This window comes from Lissotriton vulgaris, chromosome 1_1 (assembly GCF_964263255.1).
Source record: "Lissotriton vulgaris chromosome 1_1, aLisVul1.2, whole genome shotgun sequence".
In the NCBI taxonomy this organism is placed as follows: Eukaryota; Metazoa; Chordata; class Amphibia; order Caudata; family Salamandridae; genus Lissotriton; species Lissotriton vulgaris.
In genome coordinates, this window is record NC_141685.1 from 1,280,409,078 (window position 1) to 1,280,421,784 (window position 12,707).

Genomic DNA, 12,707 nt, shown 5'->3' on the forward strand with positions numbered 1-12,707 from the left:
ACTCCACTCCGCCAGCGGAGTTGGCAGAGTTTTAGAACCCTGCACTCCGTTTGGAGTCCAAAGTTTTCAACAACTCCACACTTGGAGCGGAGTTTATCGGGGCCAAGAGGACAGGAGTCTAAGACTTACCTACTCCTGCTGCTGCTTGCACTCGTCTTCTGCTGCTCGGCTGGCTCCTAGAATTCAATTAACAGGAAGAACTGCAGTGTGCATGCTTGAAGGCATTTTATTAGGTCAGGCATTACTTCACGCATGCGGACTGCAGTTCTTCCTGTTAACTGAATTCTACGAGCCAGCCGGAGCAGCGGAAGACAAGTGCAGCCAGCAACAGGAGAATGAAGGAAGGCAGGAACCAGTAAGGAAGGCCCAGGACAGGTATGGTCAGGCCTTACTACAAGGGGGTGGGTGGGGGGCAGGGGTTGAAGATGTAACTCTGCCAGGCCACGGAGCTCCATGGAATTTCACTGAGTTTTCCACTAACTCTGTGAAATTCAGCTGGAGTACAACTCAACAAGCTCTGCCCAGGGTTAGTAAAAGGGAAGAAACAGCCTTAACTAAATTGATTTCGAATGATGTCTCCAATTGCATGTGGCCCAGGAGATTCCATGGCTCTCTTATGTACAATTGGTATGTGTGGAGCTTGGATATGCCGACCTGTTTAGCGACACAGATTCATGTTTAAAAGCTACCAAGTTATCTCTGATGCATATGTTTTTGAATAAGGCACAATCAAAAAGGCTTGAGGGCAATAAAGTGAAATCCTCAGTAGGTGCATATAATCTTTTACTCCATCAAGGGGGTCTCCCGCCATACTTATCTTAAACACACAATACTTAACATCGTTACATGTTGATAAGATTCTGTTTTCACTTTTTACTTTTATGATTGGTTACCCTGCCAACTGTTTTTACTTTGCTGATCTGAATTTGTGCCCTTGCTATGGAGTTTCTATCCAATCCTCATTGTATATTATTAAATCAAGCCTATGCATATTATTAAAACTAGCCTATGCAAATGCTAGTATTTCAATTCTCAATAAGACGTTTGTCAAACTTCTCCACAAATTAAATGAATACAAGTATCACACAAATGAGATCAAAACAGTGTAGGCGTGTTTATCTTGTCTCCTTGAATCCGAGAATTGCCTAGCGAACAGGTGTTTCGTCTGAGGATGTACCCCACGACTTCTTCAGGGCTGAAAAGATGTACCGTATTTTCCGGCGTATAAGACGACCCGGCATATAAGACGACCCCCTACTTTGCTTAATAAAATGTAGGTTTCGTGCTATACTCGCCGTATAAGACTACCCCCACTTCCAGTGCAGTCCAACGCAGTCCTGCATAGCCATTTTGAGAATGTATTTTATTTTATTTTGGCTCGTACTTTGTATGCTTTGTATGCTTTGTATGCTTTTGTAACCTGCACACTTATCACTTTTTCTCCAGGAATGTACCGATTGCTACCTCATGCATTTTGGTTGCTCGCTATTGTCACTTTTGATCCATGTAACTTAATGTTTGCTTTTGTAATTTGTCCATTGTTATTGTTGCTCACATCAGCCCATTTTTATATAATGCAGAAGCAGTCTGACACCTTCGGGTGTAGTCCGCGCTATGTAAAAACGCATGAAAACATTCCTTCAAATTTAGCATCCGGCGTATAAGACGACCCCCGACTTTCCAGAACATTTTAAGGGGTTAAAAAGTCGTCTTATACGCCGGAAAATACGGTATATGCACTCCTGCATGCCCACATAATAATACGTTATATTCACCTCACTTACCTACCTGATTATAGCTCTTCATTTCAGATTAGCCAACCCACTTGCACCATGTATGCTATAATCTGGATTCACTTTACACGTGCTGTCCTGTTATTTTACCACACGTATTGTGAGATACTTGGGATCAGGCATACTCGTCTTTTTCTCATTTATTGTATCTTTAATTTATTGCTATAGCGTAGTTTCTAATTCATATAATATGGTGACATTGATACATTGGGATACATTTATCAGACCAGATCCGGCACATGCACAACTGTTTCTATTTAGCGGTATAGACGAAGTCACGCTGCCGCTTGTGGGTTAGTGGTCATGTCATGTCATGTACATCTGTAAAGCGGATATTGTCTGTATTGGAGTTTAGAAAGATGCAAAATTCCTATAGTTGTCAAACATCTCCCGTCCAAATTAACAGAACATCGTCTATATACCGCCCCAATATATAGCATGGCTAATTAGATGTTCAGGACATAGGGACCATATATAGAATTTCTCCAGCCATCCTACAAACAGGTTAGCATATGCTGGAGAAACATTTGAACCCATGGCCACTCCTTGATGTTGCTTAAACCAGGACTCATTGTGTAGAAAAACGTTGGGAAAGAAAATGTTTGACAGCCTCAAGGCCCTCCCTAGTTGGAATGGACGTATATAAGGAACTGATGTCGAGAGTAACAAAGCTACAGTCCTCAGTCCAAGTGAAGTCCTGTAGTTGGTTAAAAAGATCTTTTGTATCTAATATAAACAAGGGTACATTTTTTACATAGGGCTGGAGGATCTGGTCGATGTATTCTGAAATGTGTTCGGTGGGGGAACCTATACCCCGGTTTGTGAATTTTCAGGAGGATGTATATGCAAGGTGATACTGGATTGGGAACATAGAGATACCTGAATTCTTGGTCATCTATGAGTCCGTGTTCCCTCCATCCTTTCAGTCTAGTTTCAAGAGTGGTTGTAATAGATCTCATAGGGTTCCCTGGTAGTGCTGCATATGAATTTACATCCCCCAATTGTCTGTTAATTTCCCTATGTTAGTCTTCTGTGCCCATCAGGACTAGATTCCCACCTTTATCCGTCACTTTCACGGTCAAGTCAGGTAATTGACTAAGTCTACGTAGGGCTTGCCTTTCCCCCCTGGATAAGTTGTCCTTTATTATGGGTCGTCTTTTTGTATAGCCATCCTCCCATGTATACAAATCCATGGTGACTAGACGTTGAAAAGTTTACATTGCATTGTCATTACCCAAAGGTGGGAGAAAGATGGGTTTGGGCTTGAAACCTCTACTAGTGTTTAAATCAGGCTGAATGGTCAGATACATTAGGATCTTTGGTATATATGTTGTTGCTGGGTTATCATCACTAAAGGGGAGTAGTGTCTGTATGTTGTTTAGGTCATCTATAGTTTTTTCACTGGAAGTGCTGTTCGCAATGCTTCTATCAGTGATGGTCTTAGGATGTAGTGCAAAAAACTTTTTTAATTTGAGATTCCGTACGAACTTACAAACATCTACATGCATTGAATCAAAATTAGGTTCAGATGCTGGACAAAAGTTGAGACCTTTTGTAAGCAATTTTATTTCGTCCTCACATAATACATGTTGTGATAAATTAACAACAGAAATCTAATTAGTATTAGAAGTCCCTCCTTTACCATTAGTACCGGGTTCTCATCATGTGTCTCATGTCTGACTATTTGTTCACATTCTTTGACCTTAGTAGTGTGTACAGGAAGAGTATTGACCTTGACTAGAAAGAAAGTCTTTTTTTTAATAGACATAGATGACATGAAACATGATGCATTAGTCATCTATATGAATTGCTTAAACTTGTAGATTTCTCTGGAACATATAGAAGGTTTAAATTTTGGCCAATATTACCACTTCTAATAAAGTTTTAAAGGAGGTTTTTACTACTGCTTCATATTTCAAGAAAAACTGAGACACACTGTGCTGTTTTCCAGTACCAGTCTGCAATTTGGGAGCTTTATCAGCGATCTGGACAAACGCTATCCAGATCTTGTGTGGTTTTTATCTACTGAACATACGTGATTCTCAAGTTAAAATCTACTTAACTTTGGAGGTATTTACAATTCTCATTATCTTCCCCATTTCTAAAAACTATCCACATGGGTATAGGGTGTCTTTACTAATTTCATCTTTTTACTTCTAATATTTCTGTGTCACCAACAATGCGGTAAACACACTGTCTGCGACAATATTGTTTTTTAATTTTCTACACAGGGGTGTTGCAAGAGTCTGTATATACACCCCTACTTCTCACAAATCTACATGTGCACAACACAAAAGGGAGAGGAATTGCTCAACCAGCACAGTGGTGAATAAGGCACAATAGGGTTTCTTGTTGATCTTTCCAATGGAGCATAGATGTTTAAAATAGTAAAATACACTGTATCATCTTGTTGACAGCCTTGAAAAAGTCGTGAATGGTGACGAAACACGTGTCGGCTGTGGCTGAATCAATGTTGTTTACAATCTAACAACTGTGGCGAAGGTCTCTTGCTGGACAAATAATTGTTGTGTGTTTTGTATTAAACATTTGTGCTGACTGTGGATAGCCAGCTATACACTTATTTGTGCTATGTTCTGCCTATGTTGCATCTTCTAGTGATTTGTCGGCTCTTAGGATATCTCAATGTTTGTTTAAGCTTTTTACTGGGATATTCGCCAGACCATTGTAATTCGTAACTAGTCTTAGTGGTTGGTTTGACGTGTTTTTTTTTCTTTTTTCCAATAGTGTCTTTCTCCATGACAATTTCAAGACGCTTTGTTCTGCTCTTGTTATGTAATGAGGATTGTATCCTCTTGCTTTGAATCTGGTTTTCATTTTACTCAAGCATGAATGGAACTCACTATCCTCAATGAAGTTCCTCCTTGCTCTAATGAATTCTCCATAAGGAATTGCCCGAATCTGATGGGGTGGGTGAGCACTGATCGCGTGTAAAATAGCATTGCAAGCTGTAGGCTTGCGATGTAGCTTGCTATGGAGGTTTCCATCGTTTATGTATAGTTCCATTTCCCAAAAAAATGTGTGTCCTGCTGTAATGGTACGTGAAATTGATGTCCAGTGTGTTGGTATTCATGTGTTCACAGAATTGAATCTATTTCTTTTCAGTGCCTGCCCATATTAGTAAGCAATCATCAATATATTGCCCCCAGTAAATAATGTTTTCATTCCAAGGACTACCTTTGTGGCTCCATATCCATTCATCTTCCAAACTCCGCATAAATAGGTTGGCAAAAAATGGAGAATATTTCTTGCCCATTGCCACCCCTTGTTTTTGTTTGTACCACTGACCCTCATAGATAAAGCAATTATTAGTGAGGATCAATCCATCATGGTCAACAGCATCCTTGTGTGTTGCCATTGAGTATCCGGTCTCTTGCTTAAATGCCATTCGATAGCCTTCCTGCCCAGATAGTTTCTTATACTGGTATAGAGAGCTACTACGTCTAATGTTGCCAGAATTATGTCCTCCCCCCCCCCCATGTTGGATCAGATAAAATAGTCAGGATGTGTTTTGTATCCCTTATGTACGAAGGGAGGTTTTGCACCATGGGTTGTAGGAACAGGTCTACATATTCCACCAACCTCTCTGTAGAACCCCCTATGCTAGACAGACACTATGGGTCTACCTGGTGGGAATGGGAGATGCTTATGAACCTTGGGCAAGGTGTAGAGACAAGGGAAGGTGGGTCTAAAATCTCGAGGTTTAGGTGTTCGTCCTCATCTAACATTCCCTCAGAGTATCATTCTCTCAGATGTTTGTTGATCTTAATGGTAAGGGGACCAATGGGGTTTATTTCTAGTCTTTCATAGCACGTTATCATTAGGTTGTGTTAATATTTCTTAATTGTAATCCTCTCTATTCATGACAATGTTGCCCCCTTTATCAGCTTCTGTAGTGAATCAGCCACTTTAGTGGTCTGATGCTCTGTGATGACCCTCGATCACCACCATTGTGTACTGACTTTAGTGTTCTATGTTACCTTAGCCTTAATGTAGGATGGTCTTGCATATGCCTATTTCTCTTCTGTTCTATACTCTTGCTGTTTTTCAGTAGAACAATCTTGTCAAAGAATAGAAGGTATGGGATGTCGAGGTACAGTGTTGTTGGTGATGGTGCACACATGTGCTCCATAGTGGATACTGAGGGATTAAGTGCATAGTGTTATTTGTGTTAGGTGAATTAGGACTTTAGCCTATTGGCTTTGACGAGGTCTAATATCATTCTTTTTTCCAAGTAGTAAAGGTCTATGCTTGAGCAACTCAATATTCTAAACTGCAGCCATTCTGAGCCTCTTTAGGTGAGAGGTTATATTTTAGTTTCCATGTGTTGTTCACCAGCAGTGAACCAGAGCGGACCGGTTCTTTACCGGAAGAATGTGCTCTCTCGATGCCGAAGTCATAGCAAAACGCTTGGCCAGCTGCATGTTGTGCTCTTGGTACGAGGTAGTACAGGAATCCAGTGAGAACTGTAGGCGGAGTTATCTAGAAACATTCGATGGAGAGCTGCATTCTATATTAGAGAAAGGGGGTCCAAGAGAGGGTGAGATGCTGGTCTGGTGGTTTGGAGGTCTGATGATACATCACGGTGCAGACGTGCAGTTGTGTTTGTGGAACAGAGAGTCCTGACCCAACCAGAGAGGGAAAGAGAGACGGACCCTTCTTCACATCTGAAGAAGGGTCCGTCTCTCTTTCCCTCTCTGGTTGGGTCAGGACTCTCTGTTCCACAAACACGACTGCACGTCTGAAGAAGGGTCCGTCTCTCTTTCCCTCTCTGGTTGGGTCAGGACTCTCTGTTCCACAAACACGACTGCACGTCTGCACCTTGATGTATCATCAGACCGCCAATCAAGATGCCTAAGATTATGGTGAGGTGTTCCAGGTGTACTTATTGTATCTAACTATGTCTTTTATTTTCAGGCTCTATGTATGTGTTGATGATTGCTACTAATGTTTACTGTGATGTTTAGTTATTTTCTTCTTTTGTCATCCTATTATCATGTAATAAAGAACCCTTGGAGTATATAATTTGTCTTTATTCCCTGTGAAGGAAGGTCAGGCCCCTTTTTTACCAAGTACTTACAGAGGGATGGGCGATTCGCCTCTAATGGGTAATTGTTGATACGGAAGGGAAATTGGCTTCTAGCAGGGATGTCTAAATTCTAATTATTCTATTCAATACATTGTTAGGAGGAGCATGCGCTGTGTATCCTCTCAGATGGGGAGGTGTTGTGATTTGCTGCGTACCCTCTCGGATGGGGAGGTGTTGTGACTTGTTATTTGCGAGCTCCTCGGCAATGGCCCTATATGTTGTCAGTGTTTATTCTTTTCTTGGGTAAGTATTGTGAAATGTGGTGTCTTTCTGGATCCTGAGAAAGGATGTGCTAAGTAATGGCCTGGTGACTGACAGAAGCTCCAAAACATACAGAAAGGTAGTTCATTACAGCTTCCCTGATAATAATCTGGTTATCTGCTGTTAAAATTTCCATCGCCCTCCGTTCCCCTCTCTCTAGATTGTCTAGACATCTTTTCCTCTTGTCCCTCATTTTTTTGATCATATCAATCTAAGTCTTCCAAAACCAGTTTGTAAAATGTGTCTATTGTGTTGCCACCTGGTAGGGTCGGAGTCCATTTAGATTGTGTATTAAGCCCACTAGCTATTGTGTAGTCTATGTCCACATTAAGTTCTTTCAAGAGACTATCCATTTGCTGCACGAGTGCTCCAGGTCTGTGACAGATAACAGTAATTAAGTATCATAGATATCCTGAATACTTAAAACATCTGACATTAGGCACATAGGGATAATTTTTCTGCTTTTATTCAGTGTAGGATTACTCATGAAAAGTTTCTTACATTTCAAACTTCTAACATATTTGAACAAATCAATTTTAACTTTAGAGAGATCTCCTCCTTTCGCCGGACTGAAATTCAATCCTTTCTTTAGAAGGGAAATCATATAATCTGTGAGTACCTTGGATGATAAATTGATTACATCAACCCCACTCTCTTTAGTGTCTCTCAGTTCCTCTTGTCTCCCGACCTCAAATTCATTCTGTACTTGTCGCGTTCCTGCTCTTTCCCCTCTACGGGTTTTCTTGTTTGATCCCCACGCCTGGGTTGTGTTTTGTGGCCCTTTTTTATTCTCTGTACTTCCCTTTTTAAAAAAAAAGGTTTCCTGGTCTACTGTCTCTGGATGTACTTGCCACGTTCTTTATCTTACTGTCACTGGTGGGATGGGCACTAATAGATGTCGAGGAGATAGTGATAGTGACTGGTTTCATTGTTCTACCTCTCTCCTGGTCACTCAGTAAAAGTATTTTTTTTAACTTTATTTAGCATTTTAACACAAAACGTCTGGACATATATGCATGACTACAGACAGTTACTAGGAACAATTGAAATGAACAGATACGTTACATATGGCCATTTCAGGGACATCTCAATCCGTACTTTCCGATATGCTATACTATATGGTATGTGGAGGTTGGGCCCTCAGAATCATTCACTAGCCCGAATTACACAAAGACAGAACATTTTGATATTCTCATGTAAATTATGATTATTAGGAGTGTGGGAGGTGATAAGAAGATTTTAGTAGTAGAGCCTGGCATGCTGTGCATGATCAGTTTATCCGATCCCGTCGGGAACTAAACCCTGGTCCTGTTGAGTGGGAGAATCTTGCTGTAATGATGCAAGGTAGGTTCAGAAAGGGCCCCATTTGTCTCTAGGTCTAGAGTCGGAGGGAATTGTGGTCACGTATATTTCACCTCTCATGGTGCAGGAGGACAAGCTGTTCATCCAACCCTTAATTGTGGGAGCGGACTTCCCACCCCAACGAAAAGGCTACCTCTCTTTTGACCAATAGTAAACAGATGGCTGCAAACTTACGAATTTTCCGGGGGAATTGGACCACATACCCTAAGAGAGCAATCTCCGGCAAAGGTTCTACTAATAAGTTAATCATGTCGCCCAGTGTCTTGTGTACCTCCACCCAGTATGCGTGTATGCGAGGGCAAGCCCATGCAAGATGAGCGAAGTCAGCGTGTGAGGCTTCGCATCTTTGGCAAGTGTGTGATTTGGAGGGGTCTATTCTGTGGACTCTAGCTGGAGTGACGTATGTTCTACGGAGAAATTTTCGGGACTTCGCAGCATGCCGCCCACTGCTCATCCGTAATCTGATTACCCAGATCATTCCCCCAGTATTTACAAATCCTGTCATCATTTAGTGGGACAAGCCTTATAAAGTTTGGAGATTAGATGGAGGCCCTTTCGCTCTCGATGACCAGCGACAGTGGGGTGAACGACGGGGGTTCAAGAGGAAGGTCAGGAAAGGCAGTGTCCAATGCTGAGCGAATGCACAATAATACAAATTTGTCCATGAATGTAGCGTCAGGGAATTGAGACATTTCGTTTGCATCAAATTCATGGCCACCAGGAAACAGATCGCCAATTGTTAATATATTGAATTTAACACATGTTCGTTGTACAAGTCTCTCACCCGTAATTGGCAACCATCTTGCATTTGGAAGGGGAAGGGATTTAGTGTAAAGAAGAGGTGTGTTAGTGATTCGTCTGAGTTTCTCTCACTCCCAACTGGTAGCGGAGACCGTTTGGATGACTTTGGGATCTCTGGGGAGGCCCTTGGGCAAAATAGCTGCTAGTGACTCAGGGAGGACTAGATCTGACTCTGGACGTAGAAAAGGAATCCTGGCGTCTGAATGATACCACGTCTGTGCGTAACTGCACTGGGCTACTAGATAGTATAGTTTAAAATCAGGTACTCCATATCCCCCTCGGTCATAGAGAAGAGTCATGACCTGCCATCTGACCCGGGCCCGCTTATCACCCCAAACCAAACGTATCAAGTGAGAACGGAGCATCGCAAAAAAACTGTTTGGAAGGGGAATTGGGATATTATTGAATAAGTATAAAAACTTAGGGAGGACGACTATTTTGATAAGAGTCACCCGTCCAGCCATTGAGAGTGTCAGTTTGAGCCATTTGTCAATCTGTGCCCCCAAAGCATGTACTGCCTGGCCATAATTAAGGCGGATGATCTGCTCAGTGTTGAGGTGTATGTGTGTACCCAAATATTTTACAGATTCAGTGCACCATTTTAGTGGGAATTCAAGTTCCCATTGTTGTGTACTATCTGTGAGGGGAAAAATTACTGACTTGTGCCAGTTGATGCCAAGGCCAGAGTATACACCAAAACTTTATAAATAAATAAATAAATCTAAGTCGCTTGCGGATTTCTAACATATAGAATCGTATTGTCAGCATATAACAACACTAGTAAGGGGCCTGTGTTAGTGAAGGTGTTTTTCCTGGAAATGACGAATTAGGGGGTCCATCGCCAAGATAAACAGTAATGGCGAAAGTGGGCAGCCCTGCATTGCTCCTCGTGATAGTGTGAAGGGTTCGGATAGTGTGCCATTTAGTCTGAGCTGAGCCGTGGGATGGCTATATAGGAGTGCTGTGGTGGCCAGAAAGCCAATTGGCATTCCAATTTGATGCATTATTGACAAAAAAGGGCCATTCCAATGAGTCAAAGGGTTTTCAGTGTCTAATAGGATGGTGGCTGCCGGTACCTCCGGGTTTATCCTATGGATGGTGGAAAATAAGGTACGCAAGTTGAACGCTGTAGAGCGATGCGGGATAAAACCAGATTGCGCTGGGGAGATTATGAATTTCATTAACAGTGAGAGTCAGTGAGCAAGAAGCTTGGCAAGAATTTTGTAGTCAAGATTCAATAATGAAAGGGGTCTATTGGAGCCGCATTGCGCCGGGCCCTTACCAGGTTTGGGGAGTAGAATTATAACCGCTTCGCGTAGAGTGGGCGGAAGGACTTGTCTTTCTAACGCCTCCGCATATACCTCTAGGAGTTGTGGAACCAATAAATCCTGGAACGCTTTGTAAAAATTGCCAGTAAAGCCATCTAGGCCAGGGGCAGAGGACGATCGCAGAGTAGTTATGGCTTCATTAACGTCTATTTCCGAGATGGGCTACGCAAGGAAGTCCTGCATATATTTCTCGAGGTAGACAAGTGCTACCTCTGATAGATAAGATTCCTACTAAGCGCTGTCGTGTCCAATTCTGGAAGTATACAAAGTAGGAAGATGGGACAGGAATTCCCGTTGAATTTCAGGTGTGTCTGTGAGTTGCTGGCCCGTCGGGGTGTGCAATGTGATCATGTAGGCCTTAATGTAAGGGGTCTGATCATCTGTGCTAGTACACGCCCCGGGCGTTCGCCTTCTTCATGTTGCTTTGCGATGTGATATTTCCCCATAAATAGGATTTCCCACTCAGCGGTATCTCTGTACTCAGTGAGCAGAGTCATCCGTTCGTGCTGAACTTCAGGGCAGGGCGTGTGTAGCTGCCTGAGGTCCAGGACGGTCAGTTCGCGCTCCAAGCTGGACAAGGTCCTGTGTAAATCGCGAAGTACTCCGGCATGTTTGGAAATACAGACTCCACGAATAAAATCCTTAAATCCCTCCCACAATGTACCCGCCGAGTCGACTGAGACGGTGTTTATGGTAAAATCTTCCTCAACTGCCTCACGAATCACATGCTAGAATAAATTGTCATCTAGCGCAAGGCTAGGGAATCACCATTGCTTTTCAAAGCCCTCTGGACGGGGGACCTTCAATTCCATCTTTACAGGTGAGTGGTCTGAATATGTCCGTGGGAGCGTCAGTGTTGCGTGGCACCAGTCCAACAGACTTGTAGAGATGGAGTCAACGCGTAGGTTAGTAGCAAGTAGTTTTAATGTAGGAATGACAACTTGACATCCACAGATCCCATTCAATGTTAGGATCACCAGCAATTTGTAAGAAATGAGGTGGAGCAGAGATGTTGGACATGCTTGTTATTATTTTTTTTTAAAGAAATTAAATTTGACATGAAAATAAAAATAAAAAAAAAATGAAAATAATGCAGGAATTCAAGTACCTTATTGTTAGTAGAGCGCCAAATAACAAATCCGGTTGAAAAACGAGGCAAGATGACAAAATGGTGATGAAAAGAAGAATTGCTTCGTGAAATATGCTTTTCCGACTCACGAAGTAAATAAACAAAATGGCGGCACGTTATGACGTAAAGACGTAGCAGAGGTGAAAGGGTATTATCCAGAATGCATCTGATTTCCGGAAATGGAGCGTCGTCATAGACGAGTGTAGATCTCCACGTAGAAGCGGGAGCTCTTCGGCGTTGCTAGGCGCCGCAATGGAGATTCCTCCGTGTTACCAAGACGCAGCGGGTGCAGAGATGTGCGAGCCAAAGTTCTACGCGATTTGAAGAATGCGTTTAACGGAACTCGGCACACGGTAGGAAAGGCTAGATTTGCTACGTAAGAAAAAGGTACAGAAAACTCACGGTTAGAGCACTAGAGATGATAAGTCCAGGGCACGAGGCTGAAAACGTCGGCAGTGCTTCAAAGTAGAAAATCAGTCTTTGAAACTTTCGTAAAGCTGAAGCGTGAACGTTGTCATTAAATCCTTTTTGCTAGTAGCTGTAGCTGTAGTTACCCAGTCGTCGCCAGAAATTATGTAGAGATGGAGTCAACGCGTAGGTTAGTAGCAAGTAGTTTTAATGTAGGAATGACAACTTGACATCCACAAGAAGAGAAAGGCAGTTGACGCAGCAAGACCCAACAGCAGAATGGGCTGCTGACACAGGAGCATTCTACATGACATACAAAAGTTCTAAGAATTACATCATGTAGGAATACAACAAGACTGGGGGAGGCCAGCCAGAAATCGATCCTCGTCCAAGTGTTGTGACAGATAGTGTAATGTGTGAAGTCTGTGGTATGACGGTTGTGCGTCGGACCTATATCTATTAAAGATAATTGCTTGTGTAATGAATGGAGAGCCCAGCGTGCTTGCGGCTTAGGATCT